We start from the raw sequence: 27,953 nt of genomic DNA on the forward strand, positions 1-27,953 counted from the left end.
CGCCAACCATTTTTCAAGGCTTATTTTCTGTTTGTACATTAAATATACAAAAAAAGTCATTTAATGTTACATAATATATGAATCCATAAGATAAAAACGGTAATTTTACATGTAAAAGGTATTAACTAAATTATTCGGCAGTTACTCTTTCACCTTCCCATGTCAATTTGCTCTTTTTTATCTACAAAATATTTTACAAAATAAACAATTTTCATCTTCTTTATTTTTAAAAAAGTAAAACATTGTTGAACTGCTGGTCCAAATATATTTATTATCCTTCCTTTAACATAGACTGAAGCCTGCAGCCCCAGAGTTCTCTGTTCCCGGCCGGGGCTGGGCTGCAGCTTCGAAGCCGCAGCCCCGCGCCTGCCAAGGACAGAGAAAGCCGGTGACTGCAGCCCCGGAGAAGCTGAAGAGAAGCTGCAGCCCCGTGCCTGCCAGGGACAGAGAGCACCGGCGCCCGCAGGCCGCAGCCCGAGAGAAGCTGCAGCCCCGCGCCTGCCAGGGACAGAGAGCACCGGTGCCCGCAGCCTGCAGCCCTGGAGAAGCCGGAGAGAAGCTGCAGCCCCGCGCCTGCCAGGGACAGAGAGCACCGGCGCCCGCAGCCTGCAGCCCTGGAGAAGCTGCAGCCCCGTGCCTGCCAGGGACAGAGCGCACCGGTGCCCGCAGCCCCGGAGAAGCCGGAGAGAAGCTGCAGCCCCGCGCCTGCCAGGGACAGAGAGCACCGGCGCCCGCAGGCCGCAGCCCGAGAGAAGCTGCAGCCCCGTGCCTGCCAGGGACGGAGAGCACCGGTGCCCGCAGCCCCGGAGAAGCCGGAGACAAGCTGCAGCCCCGCGCCTGCCAGGGACAGAGAGCACCGGTGCCCGCAGGCCGTAGCCGAAGAGAAGCTGCAGCCCCGAGCCTGCCAGGGACAGAGAGCACCGGCGCCCGCAGCCTGCAGCCCCGGAGAAGCTGGAGAGAAGCTGCAGCCCCGCGCCTGCCAGGGACAGAGAGTGTTGCAGCGCAGGCGTGCGTGGACAGAGCTCGACCACCAATATGATTAAAAGCAGAGTCATTTTATTTCTCTCCAGCATACATCTTTATACACTTAAAGCAAGCAATCAAGCAATTGCTAATTGGTTAATAAGGTACAAACAAGCACAGCTGTAACTTCATTGGCTATTTAACATCCTGGCCAACCCTTTAATTTATTATTCTGTTATTGCCTCCCAGCAGATAAGAACGAGCCTCATCCTTGAGACTTGCATGTCAGTTTCCCACACTCTTATGCAAAACAATCCGACACTTCCCCCCTCTTCTCATAATAAAAAAGGGAAGGCACAGCAAAACATTCCCAGTTCATAGCATCACATTACTACAATCTATTAAACAGCAAAACTAAAAGCAAATCTAAACACCAGCTGCCTAACTAAACCGTAACAATATCTTCCGCAGTGCCCTATTTTTACCTATACATCCCTCCTCCAGGTAACGCAAGTGGCCCAAGGGGCCAGGAGGGTTCTGCCAATGTGCAAACACCCACAAAGCAGGTTTCCAATAAGGGCTTCCACTGCAGCAACATGGGGCAGCAAGCAGAAGGCCATAGTATTTATGGCACTCTGCGCCAAAATCAGCCAAGGCCGGACCCACTTCGCCGGAATCCACCTGGCTTACTGTCTTCCCATTTCCCATGCACCGTATCTGATCCAGTTAGGCCACCTGGCCTTTTGCCTCGCTCTGGCAGTTCCCTACTTTCTCATAACAACTTTATCTCATCCCTCTGTTCTCGTAATCACGCAGCTGTAATTTTCCACCAAGGCAGCATAGGGAAATTCTCCCCTCTATTCCAAAAACACATAAAAAAAATAACAATAACCAATTAAACAAAACAAAACTAAAAGCCAAATAATACTTCCTCAATCTATAAGGCTTATCCATAACCATGCAATTCATAAATAATTACATGGTACATTAAATGCTATACAGCTAACACCAATTTTCTTTAATATCTAAAAAACAAAAACAAACTACCCCTACTGGGCAATTAATCATTACTTAAAATATACCAAAACCCTATATAACTAGCAGGCAAAACAAAAAAATTACTTCATCAAATAAATCATTTACATTAATACAATTGCTTCCTAGCTTACTCCTAAAATTCAAAGCTAATCACAGCTTAAAATTTCTTACTATTAGCTTCTAATTTTAAACACTAAAAAAAAAAACATCACCACTTATATGCCCTTAGCCTAATACAATTACAATTACATAGCACAATATACAATCTTCAACTAATGCAACAAAATATTCATGGCCAAACAATTGCAAACTAATTTCTTGCCTAAATTTATTTACAAACATTTCAAAACACCAAAAACTTTTCTCTAAGCATTTTTACAAAATTCAACCTTTATTCCCTCTGGCAACCATAGAGTTAAACTTTTAGTCTCGCTACGCCCTCAAGAGTTTTTCAGCCAGCTTTCCAAGCCTTATCTGTTGCCTGTCCGCTTGGGCCCGATCCTGTTTTCCCTTCAAGTTCTCTATCTATTGCGTGCCTGCCTGGGCCCGATCCATATTTCCTCTCCAAATACGCTGTCTATTATAATATAGACCACATCTAATATCAAGCAGTCTACAACGGCCAATAATCAGCACATAACACAAAATTAACAAAAAATCTAAATAGACTAACAAAGGCACTTTACATAAAAATTCTTAAAATCACATAAATTCAAAGCCATTCTCCCAAATTACCTAAATTTATGCCTAAATAACACACAACTCCCCCCTTGAGAATACTCAACAAACCCTTTGGCTGAGTTTTCTCAAACTTGAAAAACAACAAACAATTAAACTCTAAAAAGCTGGGGCAATAATTTCACAATCATCCTTCCCATGAACCCGGCAGGGTTCGGTATGTAAAAGCCCTCACCCCCCAACTCAACCGGTTTACATGCTGGGGAGGGGCACTGCAAATATTTACACTTTTACTTAAACAGTGTCTAAATATATTTGTACAACTCCAAATCAGATGGTACTCCTAATATATTTATAAGGGCAGTGGGCTATCCTGGTGCTCAAAATCACTCCGAATGGCCATCAGCTGGCCATTCAAAAATTCAAACATACTAGCTCCCATGGCAATGCTTTCTCAGCCTCAATAAAATAAGGACATATCATTTACAATCCAATTAGGGTGGGCTATACATACTGAAGGATTTATCCAAAACACAGGGCACAGCCTGTAAAATAAATCCAAAATCCAATTAATATCACATTTCTCAGCAGGAGTCCCAAATTTCTTCCTGCCAGTGTACAATTCTTTATCTCTTCACCAGGATCAGTTCTCAATGTCTTTTTAGTCAGGAATTTCTGGACTTTGGCAATGTCAATACTGTAAGTGTTTTTTCTCCTTTTTCACCACCGTTGTGGTTCAGCTTTTACGGGGGAAATATCCAGAACGTGGGGGCTGCAGCGGACAAGAAAAAAATTAGCCAGCACGTTACCTTGTCCTTTTTTGCTGCTATTTAAAAGCACAATGGAATTAAAAAAAAAATTAGGCCAATCATCAGTAGGAAAATTCTCCTGATGTGAAGGGGTCTTTCTGCAGTAAAAATCATGGGTCCAAGTAGTCAGTCTTTTTTGTAGCGTTTCTTTACCCATAAGAAAAGAAATCTAACACATTCCGGTAATGCCAGGCCGAGTTTTACAGCTATTCCAGCGGCCTGAGCACAGTCAAGCCCCCCCCTTTCTCTTGGCCGTTCGCCAAGTCTTAATTGCAAGCAATGTCCTTGGCTGGGCCAAAAAAAAAGGAATGAGCTTTCTTGCCTTGTTAACTCATGCTGTTCCTTTTCCTTCCCTGCTTGGCTTCTTTTAATCTGTAAATCCTGTGTCAGCTATTGCTACTCATACCGGAGAAGCATAATGATTTTCCCAGCACTGTCCCAGGCTCAAACCAGCCAGTGTAGGATGCCTTCTCCGGACTTCTGTAGGTCCGAACGACCTCCGGGGCCCCGGCACAAGCCTCTGCCTGCGCCGTGCACTCCAACGTCTTCCCGTCCAGGGCTCGCTTCCAGCGGAGCACCTCCTCGTCCTGTGCCCGAAGGCCGGTCGGGAGAAGCCTCCACAACTCCCCCTCTCTTCTTAATAAGTGAATCAGTGCAGCAGGGAAGATCTTTTCCCTTTGTCGGTTCATAATGTGCAAATAAAACTTCTGTGTTATCTTTTCTTCAGCTGATACAGCGGTACTCACGTTAGCTGCTCTGCCCTTATCCACCGCGGCTTATAGCCGCCCTTCTCCTCCGCGGCTTGTAGCCGCCGCTTATCTCCGCGACTTATAGCCGCCCCTCTCCTCCGCGGCTTATAGCCGCTCTCCTCAGGGCTCAGGTGCGTCTCTCTTTTCGGACGCTCGCGGGCTTCTCCGGCACTCCCCGCCGCAGCTCCTCCCCGCCTCTGGGCTCAGGCTCCCAGCCACTCGCCTCTGGGCTCAGGCTCCCGACACTATCATCATTCGATACGAATCACGTCGGAGTCCGGGGGCTTCCCAAGCACTCCCCGCCGCGGCTCCCAGCCGCCCGCCTCTGGGCTCAGGCTCCCGACACTATCATCATTCGATACGAATCACGTCGGAGTCCGGGGGCTTCCCAAGCACTCCCCGCCGCGGCTCCCAGCCGCCCGCCTCTGGGCTCAGGCTCCTGGCCGTTCGCCTCTGGGCTCAGGCTCCCGACACTATCATCACTCGATACGAGTCACGTCGGAGTCCGGGGGCTTCCCAAGCACTCCCCGCCGCGGCTCCCAGCTGCCCGCCTCTGGGCTCAGGCTCCTGGCCGTTCGCCTCTGGGCTCAGGCTCCCAACACTATCATCATTCGATACGAATCACGTCGGGGTCACCATTTGTTGCAGCGCAGGCGTGCGTGGACAGAGCTCGACCACCAATATGATTAAAAGCAGAGTCATTTTATTTCTCTCCAGCATACATCTTTATACACTTAAAGCAAGCAATCAAGCAATTGCTAATTGGTTAATAAGGTACAAACAAGCACAGCTGTAACTTCATTGGCTATTTAACATCCTGGCCAACCCTTTAATTTATTATTCTGTTATTGCCTCCCAGCAGATAAGAACGAACCTCATCCTTGAGACTTGCATGTCAGTTTCCCACACTCTTATGCAAAACAATCCGACAAGAGAGCACCGGCGCCTGCAGCCTGCAGCCCCGGAGAAGCTGGAGATAAGCTGCAGCCCCGCGCCTGCCAGGGACAGAGAGCACCGGCGCCCGCAGGCTGCAGCCCCGGAGAAGCTGGAGAGAAGCTGCAGCCCTGCGCCTGCCAGGGACAGAGAGCACCGGTGCCCGCAGCCTGCAGCCTCGGAGAAGCTGGAGACAAGCCGCAGCCCCGCGCCTGCCAGGGACAGAGAGCACCGGCGCCTGCAGCCTGAGTTCTCTGTCCCCGTCAGGCGCAGGGCCACAGCTTCTCTCCCCTGTTGGGCAGTAAGTGGGTGCACATAAATGCCCCGGCGGGCGCCATGGCGCTCGCGGGCACCGCGTTGGGAGCCACTGGTCTACAGCAATGTGCAAATCCCTTTCTTTAGTTGTGTAGCCGATATGTTCTGCTGACGCTGCCAGGTGTAATGCATGTTCAGTAGAGGGTTCTCCCCTACTAATGCTGCAGTGTCCTTCTCCTCTAGGTTAGTATATTAATTATCTCATTTTGGTGTCACGTGTGTCAGTTCGTTGCCATGGCACTTGTGTGCTCAGACATCTGAGGATGCTCTGCAGAAAAGCTCCTTGAGTGGGGTGATCCACAGGGAGTAGCTCAAACCTCCAAAGTGCCTGGCCGGGGCAGGACATTGGCACAGCAAGGGAGGGGTGCGGCAGTGACATCACAAAGGCCTTTGGCAGGACCTCAGACTATTGGTCCAAGGTGGTGGGGAGATGGTGACCTCACAGAGAGATGCTGACATCAGCCAGGCAGGACAGGGGCGAGGGGCCAGGGAAACCTCAGAGACCCCTGTGGCTTTGCTCCAGCAAGTCTCCTTCTCCAGGTCTCTCTTTGAGGACTGAGGGAGTATTCAGGTTCACGGACGTGTGCGCCAGGAGGAACCTCTTTCGAGTTTTCTCCTTCCCTTTCGGTGATTTTACTAGAAAACAGCCGTCCCTGTTTAGAAGGTAAGAGCCTCCTCGAGGTTTGAAACCTGTTCTGTCTGATCCATCTGGTGAGAGTTGAATTCTAGGCATGGAAAACACGAGCTTAAGGAGGCAGAATTTTATTGCACACCTGGGATTTTGTCCCTTAGAATCACTGGCGACATTAGGGTTTGTCCTTTTTGTTTCACCTTTTCCTCCATCCCTCCCTCCCTCCTTTCACTTCTTCTCTTGCTTCTTTTGTCCTTTCTCCTGTTCCCCTCCCAACACCAGGAGGTAGGATGGGGTGGGTGTGTGTTTTGCGGGGGAGGGCTCTGCAGCTCCCACTCTGGGAGGTCCACCCAAAAATGTGGGGCTGAAATAGTGCTCAGGCAGTCAGGACCAGATTAACCTTCTGTGGGTCCTGGTACCAAACATATTTGTAGGCCCCTATGTAGTCACTGTGGGCTCCGAGTGTGGGCCTGGTGGGGCAGTGCCATTGGTGCCATAGGATACCCGCTACTGAACCTCAGAGACATTTTTCATTTTGATCACACACCTCTCCATGACTATATGCATTGCCATACACAGCTCCCTCAGCCCCCGGGTTTTCTTATTGAGCTGTGCACCCATGTGGGTTTACCAGTGTCCACAGTGAGCAGAACTTTCATAGTGATCAAGGAAACTCCCCACAGATTTATCTCCTTCCTCATTCAGACCTTCTCTAGCCATGTCTCCAGTACCCAGCCCCCCCATGTCACCAGTCACGGCATTGCTTGAACCTTGCAACGGCAGCACTAGGGACTCTAAATCCTCAGCCCTGGCCCTAGGCAGCTGCAGACTCTGCAGTTAGGCACTTCCCTCCTCTAGGCCATGGCTTTAAATACCTGCGATTCCCATCACCTGCAGCAGAGGCCAACAATTCCCACGCCCCCCTCAGCCAGCACCTAGTCGTGCAGAAAGTGAAGCCTGGATGATTTTGGAGGCTGGGGTGCCAGGAGATTCCCGGAGCAGCAGCTCTGCAACAAGCTCACATGCCCCCCCTCCGCTGTGAGACCAGGACCCTGTGAAGACAGTGGGGTTACCCCGTGTATAACCAGTTCTGGCCAAAGCCTGTTGAAGTGAGTGGGAGGCTTTTCATTGTCTTTAATGGGCTGTGTATAGACGCAAAGGCCCCATTCTAGACTCCAGGAGCAAAGTGCCTGCTGTGCGGCACTGGTTTACTAGTGTAACAGGAAGGTCTCACATTACCTAGTGAATAAGCAACACCTCCTACAGCACCTAACTTTTTCTGAGACGCTTCCCACCCAATTACTAAATGTGAACATGCTTCCCTTACAAGGGCTGAACATATCAGGTGAGATGGTCACAAAAGCAAGGCACTTCTGAGTTCAGCAGGGATTTTGGATGCGCACAGAACACAGACAGGACTGGTTCCCGCATGGTTACTGCAGTAAAGTGGAATAATTTTCAGCTTGTGTGATTGGAAGATGTCTGGATCCATCTTATAAGACTGTCCTACATGCAATGAGGAAAACTTGAGGTGCCTTTATTATCCTTTTGTTCCACTCTTTGTTTCTATGGGGGATTTGCCAGTGCAATATCACTGTCTTCCTTTTAAACAAGCAAAACTAAAAAAAAAAAAAAAAAATGGTAATGGCTGTTGAAAATAGCAATTCCAGCCCTAGTGAGCACTGGGAAGACCCCAGCATTTGTTGCTCAATTTTATCCTACTTTTTCTACAGCAAATGATAGTGGATCAGCATATTTGATTTGGGAGAAATGAAGTAACAGCTGCCCAAATTGAGCTTGAGCACTCCTGAATTTTGAGGGTGTTCAAATCTGGAAGGCAGGCGCTAGATTCCCTTTCTGAACATTAGCTAAATCTGGAAAGGAAAAAGTCAATTTCTATTTTCATGGCTCAGAAGTGGAAATCCTCCTGTGCTGTTTCTGAAGCTGCCCAGGTCCTCTAGTAAAGCCTCCCCTCCCTTACTTACCATTTTAACTTCTGGTGGGATCCACATACCTCCCTTGCCAGGCTTCAGATAGAAGGGGACACTGTCCATTTAGTCCACCCAGTTCCTTCCTTGGGGGCTGCCAGGCGAGGTCACACCAGCATCCCTAAGCCAGTCTGGGGAAGTCTTCTGAGGGTGCTACCTGGGCCAAAGCCTTCTACTCCTTGGGCACACTTGTTGCCCATTCACACTGCCACCCCCTTCTAGCAGCCAGCTCCCCAGCCACAGCAAGCTGCAGCGCATGGAGTCTCGCAGCTTCCCCCTCCCTTTCCTGTTGATAGCAGCCAAGGGAATGCTGGGAAATGTAGTTCCTTCCCTGCTCCAAGGCAGGGAGCTGGCCAAGGAACTACAGCTCCCAGGGCCCCGTGGGGTCTCAGCTCCCATGCTGGATCCGGGCTGCTCTAAGGCTCCGTTTCTGCAGAGGGGAGGAAGCGAGTGTTACAGGCCTGGAAAATCCTTGGCGTTCTCGTTACACAGGCATTCCCCGGCATGTCTTGCTGACTCAATCGGTGTATCCCCTTGATCCTTTCCATGGATTCATTGTACAGCTGATGACCCTGGACGGGCCATCAAACAGGCTAGGCAGTGCTGATGCCAATAGATCTGAGGGTGTCACCCAGAAACACAGTCCACAGTCTGGAATACAGATATACCCTACGTATCTATATCTCACAATACAAAGGTGATACAAACAAAAAAAATGATCATACTTGGAAAATTATAACATTTTCCCTGACACCTAACATGGCATATCTAGCACAATTCATTATTAATACCAATATGATAAAATTGCACAGTAATAATAATAGGAAGCGTCTCACAATTCCATGCAGTGTCAGACTTAGTAAACCAGGTTCTTGAAGATGCAGAACACTTTGCTTAGGAGGGATTGAAAAATCCACATATCTGCTGGGAACACACACACAGGCCCTGTGTCAGTCTGTAATCCTATGTTCACTCTTCTGGAAAATTATGATCAATTTTGTACACAGTATGGTTTGTGACGTATCACTTGAAATCACATAATCTACTGAATATTATCCTCCTGTTAAAATGTGTAGCAACACTGTATGTAAAGTTATGAGATTTTACTGTAGGATATTACAAAAAGTTACAATTCTGGGGAACACCCACAGACCAGTTCCTCAGAGACAGCAAGGCAAACAGCAATTCGCTGGCAGGGGGAAGGTGTGAAGAAGACATTTACATTCTATCAGAGGGAGACCTGAAACTCATATCTCCAACAGACAGCCTGTCACCATGACTCAGCTGAGAATTGAAGTTGTTTCTAATAGAAAGGACTGAATTATAAAAAGAGGTGAGGAAAATGCTTGGGACTCTCTCTCTCTCTCCCCTTTCCCTCTGCCCATGACAAATCCTGAAGAACTGAACTTGGGAGGCAGGGGCAGGTTACGGGGGAGTCCTGGCTGAAAGGAAAGCCAGCCTGTCTCAGCACATGGAGAGAGAAACATTTGCTTTAAATCCATTTTAGCTTGTTAACTTAGACGTTAATTTGTGTTTTATCTTTGCATTTCTTTTGTAAACAATTCTGACTTTTATGCCTCATTACCCTTAGCCACTGAAAAGATTTTTTTCCGGCAGTTAACAATTTTGTTTTATTGTTTTACCTAACCAGTGTGTTTGGATTCAAGTGCGTTGGAAACTCCATTTGGAATGACAAGGTTGGCACATGTCATTTTCCACTGATGAAATGACAGATTTCATATGAGCTCCCATTGTTCAGTAGTGTGCTGGACAGTGCAAGATGCACATTTCTGGGAGAAGTCTGGGAGCAGAGAATTTTCTGGGGTTCTCCTGTGGGGTGCTGTAATTTGTGAGTCGCTGACTAGCAGCACTCAGTACTGTGTAGCTGGGAGCGAGTTACATGCTGGAGACTGTGTGTTACCTGCCCAGGAGTGGCTGTTCTCACAGTAAAGCAGTGTAAAAGGCACCCCAGCTTGGGAACTGAGTCTCACAGCTGTTCAACAGTCCAGATTGCACTATGGTTAATGTCACAGACACTCAATTTCAAAGAGTCTCCTAGAACACATAGAAAGTAAATCCATGTCCCAGAAATCGAAGTCTCTAGAGAGAGGGCAAGTCTCCCTGGCACTGCTTCTTGCTGACAGACAGGTCCAGAGACAATGAGAGAGTCCTGGGGAAGCTGGGAACAGTAACTATAGGCTGGTGGGGTTCAGGGGAGAAAGGGAACAGGAAGGGCAGGGATATCACTGATTGCAGGATCTCAGCAGTACTAGATGTCAGGATAACACATAGTGCAGCTCATTGGAAAACAATCTCAACTATACATAAAATTATGGGGTCTAAATTATGTTTCCACTCGAGAGATTTTGGAGTCACTGTGGATAGTTCTCTGAAAACATCCACTCAACGTGCAGTGGCTGTCAAAAAGCAAACAAGAAGTTGGGAGTCATTAAGAAAGGGATAGATAATAAGACAGAAAATGTCATATTGCCTCTCTATAAATCCATAGTACACCCACATCTTGAATACTGCGTGCAGATGTGGTCTCCCCATCTCAAAGAAGATATATTGGAATTGGAAAAGGTTCAGAAAAGAACAAAAAAAATGATTAGGGGTATGGAACAACTTCTGTATGAGGTGAGATTAAAAAGACAGGGACTTTTCAGCTTGGAAAAGAGACAAGGGGGGATATGAGAGAGGTCTATAAAATCATCACTGGCGTGGAGAAAGTGAATAAGGAAGTGTTATTTACTGCTCATAACACAAGGACTAGGAATCACCAAATGAAAATTAATAGGAAGCAGGTTTAGAACAAACAAAGGAAGTATTTCTTCACACAACGCACACTCAGCCTGTGGGACTCCTTGCCTGAGGAGGTTGTGAGGGCTAGGAATATAACAGGGTTTAAAAGAGAACTGGATAAATCCATGGAGGTTAACTCCATTAATAGCTATTAGCCAGGCTGGGTAAGGAATGGTGTCCTTAGCCTCTGTTTGTCAGAGGGGGGTGATGGACGGCAGGAGAGAGCTCACGAGTCCAGAATGCTGTGGAAGATAGTGCCATAGTGTAGCACTCCTTCCCACTTCCCTCACCCTCCAGATCTAGGACAAGGAATCGGGCAGGAGTTTTCCCAATGGAACTGGAAGTTCCTGCAGTTTTCAAGAGGGGAGAAATGCAAAATCTGTGATTTCACCTCACAGTGTTTGATAAGTGGCTAGAAAGTTATCACAGTGACTGGGCCTGGCCAGGGAATGTCGGGCAGTGCTTGGAGCCAGGATTCTGGCACAAGCTGATCAGAGAGAAGGAACATGGTTAGTAGCAGCCCCCAGAGCCTCCATCCAGGGGCCCCCAACACCCCCAGAACCCAGATCCCCCCAGCCAGGGTCCCACCAGATATTTCCTGGGACCCAACTCCCAGAATCCCTGGCCAGAGAGATCCCAGATACCCCTCAGAGCCCCACCGGCCAGAGAACCCCCACCAGATCTTCACTGCCAGGCTGGGAATCCCACCAAGAGCCCCTACCAGCGAGGGACCCCAATTAGGAACTCACTGCCTTCCTGGGATTCCCCCACTGCCCTCCTAGGACCCCCGCCTGCCCTTCAGCAGAGAGGTAAGACATGTCCATGCCCTGTCACTAGCAAATAATGGTCACCATGGAGCCACCCCAGAGGTGGCTACATCACAGAGACCATTTGTCATGGGGTTTAGGATACTTCTGGACCCACACTGCACTCAGAGTGACCTCCTCATCCCGTGCCAGCTGGAGAAAAGAAAAGGGTCCAGCCAACTATCCCGTTACCAGCTGGGAACCACTGATCCCCAAACAGGGAGAGACCTCTGGCTTTGATGGGTATTAAATATCTGGCTGGTCTCTTTCTTCAGCAAACATTTTAACAGAGGTAAAGGAGGGAACAAATGATTCACAAAGGAGTCGGGAAAGATGATCTCTGGGCAATTTAACTCCCTACAACATCCAGGATGGAGAAGAACTCAGGGCAACAGGTTCCCTCGAAGGAAGAAGTTGGTGGGATTTAGAAACACGGGGAACAGCCCCAAACCCGAGAGGATTTTTAACTAACATTTGATAATGATATAGAAAGAGGGAAATCCTGAGCTTTGAGAGCAATGTTCAGAAATGAAAGAGAAAGGGTGGAAATCTGAGAGATTTTGGATCCATTTTGCAAATTATAGAGAGGAAAGTGGAAAATCAGAGGGATTTTATATCAGTGGTTGATAGGAGGCAAAATCTGAGTGTTTCACATCAATATTTGATAAATGAATAAAGAGGAAATGGGCAACATTTGCAAACATTTTATATCCATGTTCAAGAATCTGAGGAAAGGTGTCAATCTGAGATTTTCTTTGTATTTTATCATGAGAGAGACAAGGAAAAAAATCTCAGGGGATATTCACTTAGAATTAGACAACTAAAGAAAAGTGGGGCAAATGTTTAGAGTATTTTATATCAGTCTTTGAGATTTGCAGAGAAAAGAAGCCACAAGCTAAGCAATTGATAACATGAGAGAAAAATACCAAAATCTGAGGGGGATTTTATGTTGCTATTAAATAACTAGAGGGAAAAGGGAGACTGTTGGACTGCATTTTATGAGACTATCCAATACATAAACACAAAGTGATGGTTCCCCCCCACTGCCACCATTCACATGGGCAGCAGGGAGCCTGGGAGGAGCTGATTTAAGGGGGGAGGGGGAGCTGGAAGGCTCCCTGGATAAAGGAAGGGGGCGGAAGTGGGGGATGGGCAGGTGACTGGCAACTGAGGGCTGGGGGAAACTGTGTTGGTAGTTTGGGGTCAGTGGGTGGGATTGGGAAACTCAGGTCTGGGCAGTCTCCATGGGGGACACGTGCTTTTCCATCCCCGCCTTGGCAGAGAACGGGCATCTCCTCCCATCCCCACTCCAGGGCAGCCATGTGCTGGGGAATGACTCAGGGCAACAATTTCCCAACGAAATGAGAACAAATCGCTGCAGATAAAATGGGTGGGAAAAGCTGCCCCATGGGAGAGATTTTAAATTGACACTTGAGAAGTAGAGAGAGAGAGACCAGGGCAAAATCAGAGATTAGACCAGGGGAAATCGGGGGGGGGGGGGGGAGGTTAGAGAGCTGATCATTGGGGGGATCTCCCTGGATTTTCTAGCCACGTGTGATAATAGGGGAAAAGCTGGAGAGACTTTGTAGGTGGGAGGACGGGGCACAAACAGGGCAGGATTCAGTGAACTCACCTCCCCCCCCCCGCGGGAATTTCCTGGCTACTCAAAACAGTTCATATTTCCCGCCCCCATTAGCTTCTCTCCCCCCCCCCCAACCCCGGCTCCCCCCCTGCTCCCCCCCCCCGGATCTTCCCTTTAGCCCCCCCAGCCCCGCCCCCACCTGCCTGACCTCCCCCCCCCCACCATCAATTCCCTGCTCAGCCCCCGGCCCCGCCCCGCTGCCTGTTGCTCCCTCGCCCCGTCCCAGCCCCGCCCCCAGCGGAACGTTCCGGCTGAGGCGGGCGGGGGGAAGGGCAGCGGCTTCAGCAGCTGCTACTGAGCATGCGCAGTGCCCGGGAGCAGCACAGGGCTATCGGGAGCGATTTAATGCCCCCCCCCCGCCGGGCCCCCCCATCCCAGCGGGGGGGGGCGGGTCCTGCTGCGGCTCCGCTGGGGCCGAGGCGGCTCCGAGGCTTCTCCCGGGTTCCCCGGGGCAGAGTCACGTGCCCGCCCCCCCCCCGGGGTCTCTCACTCCCCGGGGGCTCCGGGCGGGGTTGGGGCTGGGGCGGGCAGAGCCCGGGGCTGCCCGGGGGGCGGGGCCCAGCTGGAGAACCCCCCCACCCCGGGAGGCGGCAGAAGCAGCAGCTTTGCTCTCCCGCCCCTAGCGGGGCTCGCACGGAGCATGCGCAGTAACAGCTGCTGGAACCCTCCCTTCCCTGGGCTGCGGAAACGGCCCCGGGGCAGGCTGGGAGATGTAGTTCCTGACTCTCCCGGAAGCGGAAGTGACGTCGGCAGAGGAGACGGAGCCGGGCTGTGAAGGAGCGTTGGGCGCTGGGGCTCTGCCTGGCTCGCGCGGGGCCGTTGGAGCCTCTCCCGGGCCGCAGAAGGGTTGGTGCCGTTGGAGCTCTGGGCATGCGCAGATCGCGGCGGGAGAGCCCTTCATTAACCCCCTCGTGCCCGGCCCGGGCCCTGCCCCGCTGGAGCCGCCCGCCCCGCTGCAGCCTCCAGGTCCCGGAGCGAGCCCCGGGGGCGGGGGCGGGGGCGGGCGGTGACTCTGCCCCAGTGTCCGGGGGGGACCCGGCATCTCGCAGCGCCGGGATCTACTCCCGGGGGGGGGGCAGCGCCCGCGGGGGGCTCGGAGGGTCCCTGCGTGGGGCTGGGGGGGGTTGGGTGGGAAATGTCGGTGCAGCCCGGACATGGCCGGGGGGGGGGGCAGGTGACCCCCGAGGGGCGGGGAGAGAAAGGGGGGGGCTGAGATCCCCTCGGATTTACCGCTGCCCCCTCCCGTGGGGACCCCCCTCCTCTCCCGTCCTGCCCCCTTTCTCCCTAGAGAGCCACGAGCAGCGCCCAGGGTGACCCCCCCTCCCCCAACCCCTGAGAAGTTCCCTGTCTCTCCCCCCCCCCCCCCGATTGTGCCCCATTTTCTCTCCCCTTCGCCAGTGGCCAGTTCAGGTCTCAGGTTTGGGGGGTTTCCCCCATTTCCACCTGCAGGGATTTGTCCTTGTGCGGGTGGGAAATGGTTCCCCCCAGTGATTCCTGAGCTGGGCAGAGGGTGAATGGGCAGAGGCTGGGGGGGCCCTGAGACAGGGACACCTCTGGGCTGGGCTGGGGGGGCCACTCTCTGCTGGCAACGGGGCCTGGGAAGGGCCAGGAAGGGGAGGGAGGAGCAAGTGTCCCCCATGGAGACGGCCCAGCCCCAGGTTTCCCCTCCCAACTACTTCCCCTCCCCCACCCTGCCCAACCCAGCAGCCCCCCCTCACCCCACCAACTGCTAGTCCAGGGGTAGCCAACCTATGGCACACGAGCTGATTTCAGTGGCACTCACACTGCCTGGTCCTGGCCACCGGTCCGAGGGAGGCTCTGCATTTTAATTTAATTTTAAATAAAGTTTCTTAAACATTTAAAAAACCTTATATACTTTACATGCAACAGCAATTTAGTTCTATATTATAGACTTACAGAAAGAGACAGTCTAAAAGCATTAAAATGTATTTCTGGTACGCAAAACCTTAAATTAGAGTGAATAAATGAAGACTCGGCACAGCACTTCTGAAAGGTTGCTGACCCCTGTACTAGTCACATTCCCAGACCCCACTGCCAGCCCCTCCCCATAGCCAGTGACCTCACTCCAGCCCCACTCCTCTCCCTTGTGAAAGCCACATCACCCAGGGATCCCTGCCGGCCATGTGAATGTGAGGCAAGAAGAATCCATCCCCTTCTGTTGTTGATTTAATATCGCTGTATAATCCCCTCCAATTTCCCCTCTTTCCTCTTGAGTGGTTGAATGGTGACATAAAATCTCCCCACGTGATGCTTGTCCCTTATATTGGCAAATATTTAGTTTTGTGCCCCATTTTCTCCTCAGTTCTGAAATACTGATATCTAATGCTCAAAAATCTTCCCACTTTTCTCTCCAGGTGTGTGACTGAGATCAGGGCTCTTATCGTACTGAGCGTGGCCCTGTTCTGCCAGGTGCTGCAGAGACCCCAGGTGAGATCTGGGCCCTGTTCTGCCAGGCACTGAAGAGACCCCAGGTGAGATCAGACCCCACATTGTGCCAGGTAAAACTGAGACCTGGACCGAGATCACGGCCCCCCCCTTGTGCCAGGCAGCGAACGACTGTGACCCAAACCGCTGCGTCCATTGTGCTGGGCACTTCAGAGACCTCGACTGACATCTGTGTCCCTGTTGGGCCTGGCACTGCACTGACTCCAACCCAGATCACACCCCACCACTGTACTGGGCACTGCACAGACCCTGACAGAGATCCTGCCCCCACATTTTGCCAGTTGCTGCAGGGGCCCTAAACAAAATCCAGGATCCTGTAATGCTGGGAGTTGCAGAGCCCCCGACTGAGATAAGGCCCCTGTTGTGCAGGGCTCTGCACAGACACTGACCAAGATCAGGGTCCTCATTGTGACAGGTGCTGAATAGACACCAAGGGTATCTCTACCCTGCCGTTAAAAACCCCCAGCTGGCCCATGCCAGGTGACTCAGGCTCACAGGGCTCAGGCGAAGGGGCTGTTTAATTGCAGTGTAGATGTCTGGGCTCGGGCTGGGGCCAGGCTGTAGGACCCTGTGAGGTGGGAGGGTGCCAGATCTTGGGCTGCAGCCCCAGCCGGAACATCGACACCACAATTAAACAGCCCCACAGCCTGAGCCGTGTGAGCCCAAGTCAGTGGGCACGGGCCAGCCGCCGGTGTCGAACAAGTTTGCATGGAGAATTTGGGGCAAAACTGGAAACTGAACCCGGATTGTTTGAATTCTTGCATCTCCCCTTAACCCCAGGCCCAGCGTGTGTGTGTGCAGCGTTGTTTTGGTCTGTGTTTGCCTTTCATTGGCTTCCAAGGGAGGCTGTGGAATTTCCTTCATTGGAGGTTTTTAAGACCAGGTTAGAGATACACCAGTCTGGGAATGTCTAGGGATACTTGGTCCTGCCTCAGCACAGGAGGCTGGAGTAGACGCCCTCTCAAGATCCCTTCCAGGCCTACATTGAAATAATTCTCTTTTGTGCTGTGTCCTGTTCTACGCTGAGCTGTTTTGCATGGGGCCATTTGGAACTGTGATCGCACCATGTTGTGTAGCAGTTTTGTGGTGCATTGTTTTGCCTCAGCTTGTTTGGTGCCTGTGCTGTGTTGGTTTGAGTTGAGCTATTTTCCATTGTGTACTTTTGTCCTAGGATGTCGTCGTTTGCATCGTGTTGCTTTCTTCTCCTTTGTATTTGTCATTCTATGCTGTGGAGTGCAGGTTATGTTTTTTTTCCCCCTGAATTGCCTGACATTATGTTGTGGTGGGTTTTATTCTGTATGTTGTGTTTTTATATGTATATATTGAATCACATCCTAGACATGTAGGGCTAGATAGGACCTCAAGATGTCATCAAGTCCAGCTCTCTCTGCCGAGGCAGGACCAAGTATCTGTAGATTGTCTCTGACAGAGCTTTGTCCTGCCTGTTCTTAAAAACTTCCAGAGAAAGAGACTCCCCAGCCCCCTTGTAAGATTATTTCAGAGCTGAACTGCCTTAGCTCTGGGGACACCCACACAGATTGTAGTGGTGAGCAGCTCTGGAGAGAGAGGAGACCCCAGTGAGTGGCAGCTGGGTACAGAGACTGAAGTTGGGAGGAGAAACATTGACGTGGCCAAGGTCACCCAAGCTGTCTGTGACCGAGCTAGAAATAGGTTCTAGTGCCACCGTACTGCTGTTTCTGAAGGTCTCTGCCACCCTGGTGTTTTAGGCACTGGTGCAAACCCTTAGTGTAGACAGAGTTTACACTAGTGCACTATGCTTTGTACTGGTGCACCATGTCCCTGTTTGAAGTTTTGAGGTGGGGGCGGGGGGAAGTGACCTCACAGAGGCCTGGGACTGGCTGAACAGTGCAGCTGGTAAGGGAGGGTCAGCAGTGAGTGCTGGAGGTATGAGCCAGGAGCACAACCCCACAGGGCTGGACACTGACTTCTCCTGACCCAGGGGACACCCCCCCAGCGAGGTGGTTTGTCCATGGATGCACAGGCTGTCTTGGCAGGGCAGCTCAGCTGCAGTCCCTGCACACCTCTTCCTGCAGCCTAATACAGTGTGCTCTGGGGACCTTTCCAAGCTGCGGGTGACGGGGCTCTGGCATTAACAGGGTCTGTTCCTGGCTCTGTCACGGACCTGTTCAGTGACTGTGGGGAAGTCACAGCCCCTCTCTCTGTAACCTTGTCTTCAGTGACTTGAGAGCATGAGCACCAGCCTCAGGCAGACTGGTAAGAAGCAGGGCACAAACCCCAAATTGGGTGTGAGGTCTGTATGGAGATTTCACCAACCAAGTATCCAGTGTAAAAGCTTCAGGCACTGTAACAGCATTAACATGGAATCACAGACAGTCCCCTTGGGTGATCCCATATATCTCACCACGCAGGTGAGCTCACCTTCGTGACAGATGATCCCTTACTCCAGGGGTTCTCAACCTTTTTCTTTCTGAATCCCCAGTGATGGAGATTCCACAACCTCTGTAGGCAATTTATTCTAGTGCTTAACCACCCTGACAGTGAGGGAGTTTTTCCTAATGTCCAACCTAAACCTTCCTTGCTGCAATTTAAGCCCATTGTTTTTTATCCTGTCTGCAGAGGTTAAGAACAATTTTTCTCCCTCCTCCTTGAAATGACCTTTTATGTACTTGAAAGCTGATCATGTCCCTTCTCAGTCTTCTCTTCTCCAGACTAAACAAACGCAATTTTTTCATTCTTCCCTCATAGGTCATGTTCTCTAGACCTTTAATCATTTTTGTTGCTCTTCTCTGGACTTTCTCCAATTTGTCCACATCTTTCCTGAAATGTGGCACCCAGAACCGGACACACCATTCCAGTTGAGGCCTAATCAGTGCAGAGTAGAGCGGAAGAATTACTTCCTGTGTCTTACTTACAATACTCCTGCTAATACATCTCAGAATTATACTTGCTTTTTTTGCAACAGTGTAACATTGTTGACTCATGTTTAGCTTGTGATCCACTGTGACTCCCAGATCCGTTTCTGCAGTGCTCCTTCCTGGGCAGTCATTTCTTGTCTTGCATGTGTGCAAGTGATTGTTCCTTCCTAAGTGGAGTACTTTGCATTTGTCCTTATTGAATTTCATCCTGTTTACTTCAGACCATTTCTCCAGTTTGTCCAGATCATTTTGAATTTTAATTCTGTCCTCCAAAGCACTTGCAACCCATCCCAGCTTGGTATCGTCCACAAACTTGATAAGTGTAACACAGAGACTCTGTTACTGGGAGGGTTTCACCATGTCTCAGAGGGTTACAGCCTGGTGGGAGGGGGCTAGGCCTGTACTGGGATAAGGTCACTCTGTGCTTCACAGTGTGGCAGAACCTGGAATGTCCATTACCAGGGAAAAATGCTGGGGGGAATCGACATATGGAAAGGACAGAAACCCTGTCTGAATTCTCTCACATTGCCCTTCTCGTCCTGGCAGGCTACAGAATAACGTCCACGTTTCGCCCCAAATCATCCCCTCTCCCAGTGGGAAGGAAATGGCTGCAATGGAGCTGGCTCAGGTAAGGGATTCTCAGGGAGCTGGTGGTGGGTTCTGGTTGGAGGGAGAGGAGCAGTAAATGTATAGGAGGGTGGGAGGCAGGAAGTATCTTGGGTGGAGAAAGGGAGGGGACAGGATGAGACAAACCTGCTGAGACTTGTGTACTCTAGGATGTGATGGGTTCTCACCCCGGGGTGCAGTCTGGGGGGCTTCTGGGAACCGCTGTGCCCTCTAACCCTCAAGCTGGCCTGGCCCTTCTGTCACGGAGTGTGGGGGAGTCCGGTCCTGCACCCCTCTGCCTGGGACTCAGTGACTCTCAGCCAGCCAGTAAAACAGAAGGTTTATTGGACAACAGGAATGCAGGTTACAGCAGAGCTCGGAGGCACAGCCAGGACCCCTCAATCAAGCCCCTCTGGGGTTCAGGAAGCTTAATCCCCTTAAATTCCAACCACTAAGCCCAAAACTTAACTCCCCTCCCTCCAGCCGGCCCCTTCCTTTGTCCACCTTCCCAGGCAAAGGTGTTGACACCTCTGCCTGCTCCCTGGCTCAGGTTACAGGCTGAGCACTTGTCTCTCACCTAAAGTAATCCCCGGCTCTCCCATCTCCCACACGGATAGCCCCTACTCCATCACAGCTCTTCCCCCTTCGAGACTGAACTGAGCGGGGTCACTCTGCCCAGTGACCTGAGGAAGTTCAGGGCCCCCTCTCCGGGACAACGCTTCCGCTATCAGGTTGGCACTTCCCTTCATATGGACCACGTCCATGTCATAGTCCTGCAGGATCAGGCTCCACCTCAGGAGCTTGGCATTGGCTCCTTTCATCTGGTGCAGCCAGGTCAGGGGAGAGTGGTCAGTGTACACGGTGAAGTGTCGCCCAGAGAGATATGGCTCTAGTTTCTTAAGGGCCCACACCATGGCCAGGCATTCCTTCTCGATGGCCGCGTAGTTCTGCTCCCGGGGTAGCAACTTCCTGCTCAGGTACACGATAGGGTGTCTCTCCCCCTTTTCATTCTCCTGCATTAACACCACCCCCAGTCCCGTGTCTGAGGCGTCGGTGAACACCATAAAGGGTTTGTCAAAATCTGGGTTTGCCAGAACAGGGCCACTAACCAGAGCCTCCTTCAGTGCCCGGAGAGCCTGCTGGCACTGCTCGGTCCAGACCACCTTGTCTGGCTTCCCCTTCTTGCACAGCTCAGTGATAGGGGCGGCTATGGCCCTAAAGTGGGGCACGAACCTACGATGGTACCCCGCCATCCCAATAAAGGCCTGGACCTGCTTTTTGGTTTGGGGAGCAGGCCAGTCTCTGATTACCTCCACCTTGGCTGGTTCTGGCTTTAGGCAGCCTCTCCGCACCTGATGGCCCAGGTAAGCTACTTCAGCCATCCCCACCTTGCACTTCTCAGCCTTTATGGTTAGCCCAGACTTCTGGAGTCGGTCCAGCACTTGTTTAACCTGGGACACGTGGTTCTCCCAGGTCCGGCTAAAGACGCAGATATCGTCAATGGCAAAACTCTCCATCCGCGGCAGGAACTGATCCACCAGGCGCTGGAAGGTGGCCGGCGCTCCCTTGAGGACGAAGGGCAGGGTCAGAAACTCGTAGAGCCCCAGAGGGGTGATAAAAGCCGATTTCAGCCTAGCATCTGTGTCCAGCGGCACTTGCCAGTAGCCCTTGGTAAGATCCATGGTTGTGAGGTACCGAGCGCCTCCCAGCTTGTCTAGGAGCTCGTCAGGCCTGGGCATGGGGTAGGCATCAGATACGGTGATGGCATTGAGCTTTCGATAGTCCACACAGAACCGGATCGACCCATCCCTTTTGGGGACCAGCACCACCGGCGAGGCCCAAGGGCTGGAAGACGGCTGGATCACCCCCAAAGCCAGCATGTCCCTGACCTCTCTTTGTAGGTCCTGGGCAGTTTTCCTGGTGACCTGAAAAGGGGAACATCTTATAGGGGGATGTGACCCAGTCTCCACCCGGTGGACAGTCAAATTAGTGCATCCAGGCTGGTTGGAAAACAGCTGTCGGTATAGATGCAGCACCCCTCTGATCTCAGCATGCTGGGCCAGGGTCAGCTGATCAGAGAGGGGAATTGCCTCCAGGGGGGAACCAGCTTTTGTCCCAGGGAATAGATCCACTAAAGGGTCATCTCCCTGCTCCTCCCAATGTCCACACATGGCCAACACCACATTCCCCCTGTCATAGTATGGCTTCATCATATTCACATGGTACACCCAGCGGTGGTGCGCCCGGTTCGACAGCTCCACCACATAGTTTACCTCATTTAGTTGCTTGACAACCTTGAAGGGCCCTTCCCAGGCAGCCTGGAGTTTGTTTTTCCTCATGGGGATGAGAACCATCACCTGATCCCCAGTGGTGAAGGCGCGGGCTCGCGCCGTGCGATCATACCAGACCTTCTGCTTCCTCTGGGCTCTTGTCAGATTCTCCCTTGCCAGGCCCATGAGCTCGGCCAGTCTTTCCCAGAAGGTCAGGACATACTCCACCACTGACTCTCCATCAGGAGCGGCCTTCCCCTCCCATTCGTCTCTCATCAGGTCCAGGGGCCCCCTTACCCACCTTCCATATAACAGTTTGAAAGGTGAAAACCCAGTAGATTCCTGGGGTACCTCCCTGTACGCGAACAGCAGGTGAGGTAAGTACTTGTCCCAGTCCTGCGGGTGCTGGTTCATAAATGTTTTTAGCATCATCTTTAGCATCCCGTTGAACCTCTCCACCAGCCCGTTGGACTGGGGGTGATACGCTGAGGCCCAGTTGTGCCGGACCCCACATTTCTCCCACAAGCACCGGAGCAGGGCCGACATGAAGTTGGACCCCTGGTCCGTTAAGACTTCCTTGGGGAACCCCACCGGGCTGAAAATGGTCAGCAGCGCATCTGCCACGGTGTCTGCTTCGATAGAGGACAAGGCCACCGCCTCAGGATAGCGAGTGGCGAAGTCTACTACCACCAGAATGTATTTCTTCCCCGACCGGGTCGCCTTGCTGAGAGGTCCCACTATGTCCATGGCCACCTTCTGGAAAGGTTCTTCTATAATGGGTAAAGGCCTCAAAACTGCTTTCCCCTCGTCTCGGGCCTTCCCCACCCGCTGGCAGGGGTCACAGGATCGGCAGTACTGTTGAACATGGGTAAAGACCCCAGGCCAGTAAAAGTTCTGTAGCAGCCTCTGCCTGGTGCGTCAGATTCCCTGGTGCCCTGCGAGAGGGATGTCATGGGCCAGGTACAGCAGCTTGTGGCGAAACTTCTGGGGAACCACCAGCTGCCTCCTGATCCCCCATGACTCTACTTCCCCTGGGGGAGCCCATTCTCGGTACAGGAACCCCTTCTCCCACAGGAACCTCTCCTTGCAACCTCTCCTCATGGTCTGTACCGCACTGAGGTTAGCCCGTTCCCTGGGCTTCCGCAAGGAGGGATCTTTCTGCAACTCGGCCTTGAACTCAGCAGCTGGGACAGGGATGGGGACCTGCTCTCTCTCGCTGGCTGGGTCTGAGGCCGCAGCCTCTCTGAGCCGTGTCCCTGGGCATTCCCTGCCCACCAGGTTAGGGTCCTGCCCCTCGGGCAGAGTACCTTCCCCGTTGTCAGGGCGCCGTGCCCTTTGCTGACTCTGACTACAGGTCACGACCAGGGCACCCCGGGCATTGCTGGGCCAGACCTCCAGGTCCCCCACCATTAACACCTCCGTGGGCAAATATGGGTGTACCCCCACGTCCTTGGGGCCCTCCTTGGCCCCCCACTTCAGGTGTACCCTCGCCATGGGTACCTTGAATGGGGTCCCGGCCACGCCCCTCAGGGTCAGGTAGGTGTCGGGCACCATCCGATCTGAGGCCACCACCTCGGGCCGGGCCAGCGTCACCTCTGCGCCCGTGTCCCAGTACTCAGTGACCTTTCTGCCATCTACCTCCAGGGAAACAAGGCACTCGCTCCGCAGGGAAAGCTCCGCCCCCACCCTGTAAACCAAAACCTCGGAGCCTGGAGCATCCAGCCCCCCAGAGGAACTGGCCTGGGGCCCTCCTTCGCCGGTGGTACGTGGCCAGTCCCCCTTTCCTGGGAACGCTGCCCCTCGTCCAGCTGGGTCTCTACCAAGTTAATCCGGTGTGAGGTCGGTCTGCTCAGTCTGTCCTTGAGCCTGGGGCACTGGGATCGTATGTGGCCCCTCTGGCCACATTGATAGCAGCTCATGTCCCCTTGGTCCCCTCGAACTGGTCGGTTGTCCCTGACGCTGGGCGTTCCACTTGGGAGGGGGTTCTCCCGATTCCCCCTTTGGGAGGTCCCAGGATGACTCTCTCTCTGCATCGCAGCAGGCCTGTTCCTTTGGGACTCCTCCCTGCCACCCCCCGACCGGCTCTTCACAAAGTCATCGGCCAGCCGCCTGCATGTTGCGGGTTCTCCGGCTTTTGGTCCCTCAACCACAGCCTCAGGTCGGATGGGCACCGCTCATACAGTTGCTCCAGTACCAGCAGTTTAATCACGTCCCCCTTCGTCTGGGCTCCATCTGCCCACTTGCTGGCGTATCCCTCCATGCGGACGGCTAGTTGCAGATAGGAGACCTCAGGGGTTTTATACTGACTCCGGAACCTCTCCCAGTACATCTCAGGAGTCAGCCCAAACTCGCGCAGCAGAGCCTAGTTGAATAGTTCGTAGTTCCCTTTCTCCTCCTCTCCCAGCTGGCAGTACAATGCCACGGCCTTGGGGTCCAGTAAGGGGGTGAGAACCCGGAGCCTGTCCACAGGATCTACCTGATGCAGCTCGCAGACCATCTCAAAGGCATCCAGGAAGTCATCCATGTCCTCCCCCTCCTTACGCTGGGCCAGGATGCATTTATCAAAGCTCTGCGCAGTCCTGGCCCCTCCCTCACTCACCGCAGCCAGGGGCTCACTGCCCCTCAGCCTCACCAGTTCCAGCTCATGATGATGCTGTCTCGCTTTCTCCTCCCGGTCATGTTCTCTCTGTTTCTCACGATCCTCCAGCTCTCTCAGTTTTAGCTCCTTCTCCCATTCCAGCCGCTTCCGCTCCACGGATGCCGAGCGTCACCAGGACGATCCCCTGCTGGGGGGTGAGCTTCGCCGGGAGGATCTCCTGCTGGCTCGGGGGGTCACAGTGCCCTCGGTATTCACTGGGCTCCCGCCCTTCCCCTAGGTATAGCTGCCGGCTAACCACTCCCAGCTGGGACAGACACTGGGGCCTGCGCTGCATCTGCCAGGCTGCTTCCCTCAGACACAGGGATCAGTTCATTCAAGCGGTCTCCCTCCTCCAGCTGGGCAATCAGCTGGTCTTTGGTGAGCCTCCCTCTGCGCAGCCCCCTCAGCTCCACCAGGTCGCACTTACGCCGCTTGGCATACATCTTCCTGCTGGCCACTCACAGGCCGGGGTGCTCACCGCTCCCCACGGTTTCCAGTGAGACCCCTAGTGCACCAGCCCTTCTTGAGGTCACCACCTCTCTGCCAGGGTCGAGCCACAGACTCCTCCGCCCGCTCGCTGCAATCCCCCGGGCGACCCTGTTACTGCAAATTCCTTCTCTCTGGTCACACACTCCCAGGAGTAAATTACCCCTGAAATTGTCCCTTTCTTTTACTGCTCCCCAGTCACTTACTGCAGGAAGCGCCGTCCACGGGGTGCAGTAAATCCCACCTCTACCACCAGTTGTCATGGAGTGTGGGGGAGTCTGGTCCTGCACCCCTCTGCCTGGGACTCACAGTGACTCTGAGCCAGCCAGTAAAACAGAAGGTTTATTGGACAACAGGAATGCAGGTTACAGCAGAGCTTGGAGGCACAGCCAGGACCCCTCAATCAAGCCTCTCTGGGGTCCAGGAAGCTTAATCCCCTAAATTCCAACCACCCAGCCCAAAACCGAAATTAAACTCCTCTCCCTCCAGCCGGCCCCTTCCTTTGTCCACCTTCCCGGGCAAAGGTGCTGACACTGCTCCCTGGCTCAGGTTACAGGCTGAGCACTTGTCTCTCACCTAAAGTAATCCCCGGCTCTCCCATCTCCCACACAGATAGCCCCTACTCCATCACACCATCTTGCACTGCTTTGCTGGAGATTCAGCCAGCCTCTTCAGGCCCTGTTATCACCCAACACGACAGCAGGTGGCGCCATACACCCAGCTAAGCTACCTGAGTGCTTTACCTGAGCCACTCAAGGAGAGAGAGAAGACAACACCCAATTTCCCAGTGATAAGTGTTAGCAAACAGATCAAAGCAGATGATGTAGCAAATAACCAAAAACTCAAAAAAGCCTAACATACTAGATGGATAGAATTTGAATTAGCAATTTCTCACTCTGGGCTTGGCTACACTTACAAATTTGCAGCGCTGCAGCAGGGTGTGAAAACACACCCGCTCCAGCGCTGCAAATTGCGGCGCTGCAAAGCGCCAGTGTGGTCAAAGCCCCAGCGCTGGGAGCGCGGCTCCCAGCGCTGTCCGTTATTCCCCACAGGGAGGTGGAGTACGGACAGCGCTGGGAGAGCTCTCTCCCAGCGCTGGCGCTTTGACTACACTTAGCGCTTCAAAGCGCTGCCGCGGCAGCGCTACCGCGGCAGCGCTTTGAAGTGCTAAGTGTAGCCACAGCCTCTGACTGATGATAGAAGCAGTCCCCCAAGTTTCCATACACAAGCTAGAAATCCCTGTATCCTGGGACCAGCACTTCCCCCAGTTCAGTCTTTGTTCCTCAGGTGTTTCCAGGAGTTCTCTTGTGTGCGGAATGAGGCCAAGAGATGATGTCACACCTCACTTTATGTAGCTTTTCCATATGGCAGGAACCATTTGTTCCAAACTCAGTTCCCTGTCCAGTTTGTGGAAAAATACAGGTACCAAAATGGAGTTTAGTGTCATGTGGTCTGGTCACATGCTCTAGCATGTCCTGCTGAGTCATAGTAGCCATGACTCATAGGCTGGCTGAAACATTCACAGGAAGGCTAAGCTCTTCCATGGTCCATTGTCTTTGTTGATGAGCCATGAACACTGTCTGGCTTCTTTGTTGTACCTGAAAGGCTCGTTGTGGCTGTTACCCAGAGTAAGCACAGTTGAAATACAGATACAGAGTCAATATCCATAACTTTAGATACAAACATGATACACGCACACAAATAGGACAATCATATTCAGCAAATCATAACTTTTCCAATGACACTGAACATGACGCATCTTGCACAAATGCATCATAATTATGTCCTAATCATTTGATAATCATACCACTATGCTGAATGTGGGGTGTAGTGTCAGGGCCTAATTTCAAGGCACAGAAGTTGGGAATGGAATTTCCCCTCTTTGTGGAACAGGAAATAACCCTCTAGCCAGGACTGGGAAAACTTCCCAGACTCCCAGTGCTGAAGCCTGAACCTCCTGACGCTTCATTAGTTACCACCAGCCCCGATCTTTGTGGCAACTGCAAACATTATCAGTGATGATTTTATATTCTCTTCCAGGTCATTGATAAGAATGTTAAATAACACAGGGCCAAGAACCAATCCTTGTGGGAACCCCCTAGAAAGAAATCCACTTGACCATGGTTCCCCATTTACAATCGTAGTTTTTAATCTATTTAATGTATGTTGTGTTTATTTTGTATCTTTCTAGTTTTCTAGTCAAAATGTTGTGCTGAACCAAGTCATATGCCTTACAGAAGTTTAGGGATATTATATCAATACTATTAGTTGCAACCAAACTTTTTGGTCTCATCCAATAAGGATATCCAGTTAGTTTGATTGGATCTGTTGTCTCTGAACCTTTGTTAATTGGTACTAATTATATTATCCTCCTTCAATTCTTTATTAATTAAATCCATATTCGCTGCTCCATTATCTTGCCCAGTATCAGACTAACACTCTTGTAATTAACTGGGTCATCTCTTTTACACTTTTAAAATACTGGCACAGCATTAGCTTTATTCCAGTCTTCTGGAATTTCCCCAGTGTTCCAAGTCCTAATCATAATCACCATTAAAAGTCCACCACACTCCTCCACCAGGTCTTTCAAAACTCTTGGGATACAAGTTATCTGGTCCTGCTTATTTAAACGTGTCTAACTGTAATAGCTGCTGTTCAACATCCTTGTGAGTTATTGTTGGAATGGAAAGAGTGTCGTCGTCAACGTCTTATATGACTTACATCATCCGTTTTTCTCCAAATCCAGGAGAGAAATATTTATTGAACACTTTTACCTCTTCTACATTATTTTTGATAATTCTGCCATTTCCATCTAGTAATTTGCCACTTCCATTGTTAGGATTAATTTTGTACTTAATATACTTTTTAAAAACTTCCTTCTTATTTTCATTAATTGGTCATTGATTTCTGATAGCTTCCCTTGCCAACTTTCTACAATTCTGACCTTCTATTCTTTACTATTGACTTCCCCTTTCTTCCATATATTTTATTTGGAGAGTGTTGGGATTCCTACCCGGGAGCCACCAGCAGGGTCCGGAGACAGCCTCATCTCCTATATTAAGCTCTGGCTAGTAGGTATGTGATAAACGTGAAGATCCTGCCTCCGTCTGTCAGCTGAGAGACACAGAGGTTCTCTCTTTCCACCCTCTGATGCCTCCTGGCTGCTCTAAGCAAGGTGGGGTGGGACTCTGTTAACATGTGCCTCCCGGAGCTTCCATTTCCCTGGTGCTACTGTT

Source organism: Mauremys mutica, unplaced genomic scaffold (genome assembly GCF_020497125.1).
Source record: "Mauremys mutica isolate MM-2020 ecotype Southern unplaced genomic scaffold, ASM2049712v1 Super-Scaffold_100036, whole genome shotgun sequence".
Classification (NCBI taxonomy): Eukaryota; Metazoa; Chordata; order Testudines; family Geoemydidae; genus Mauremys; species Mauremys mutica.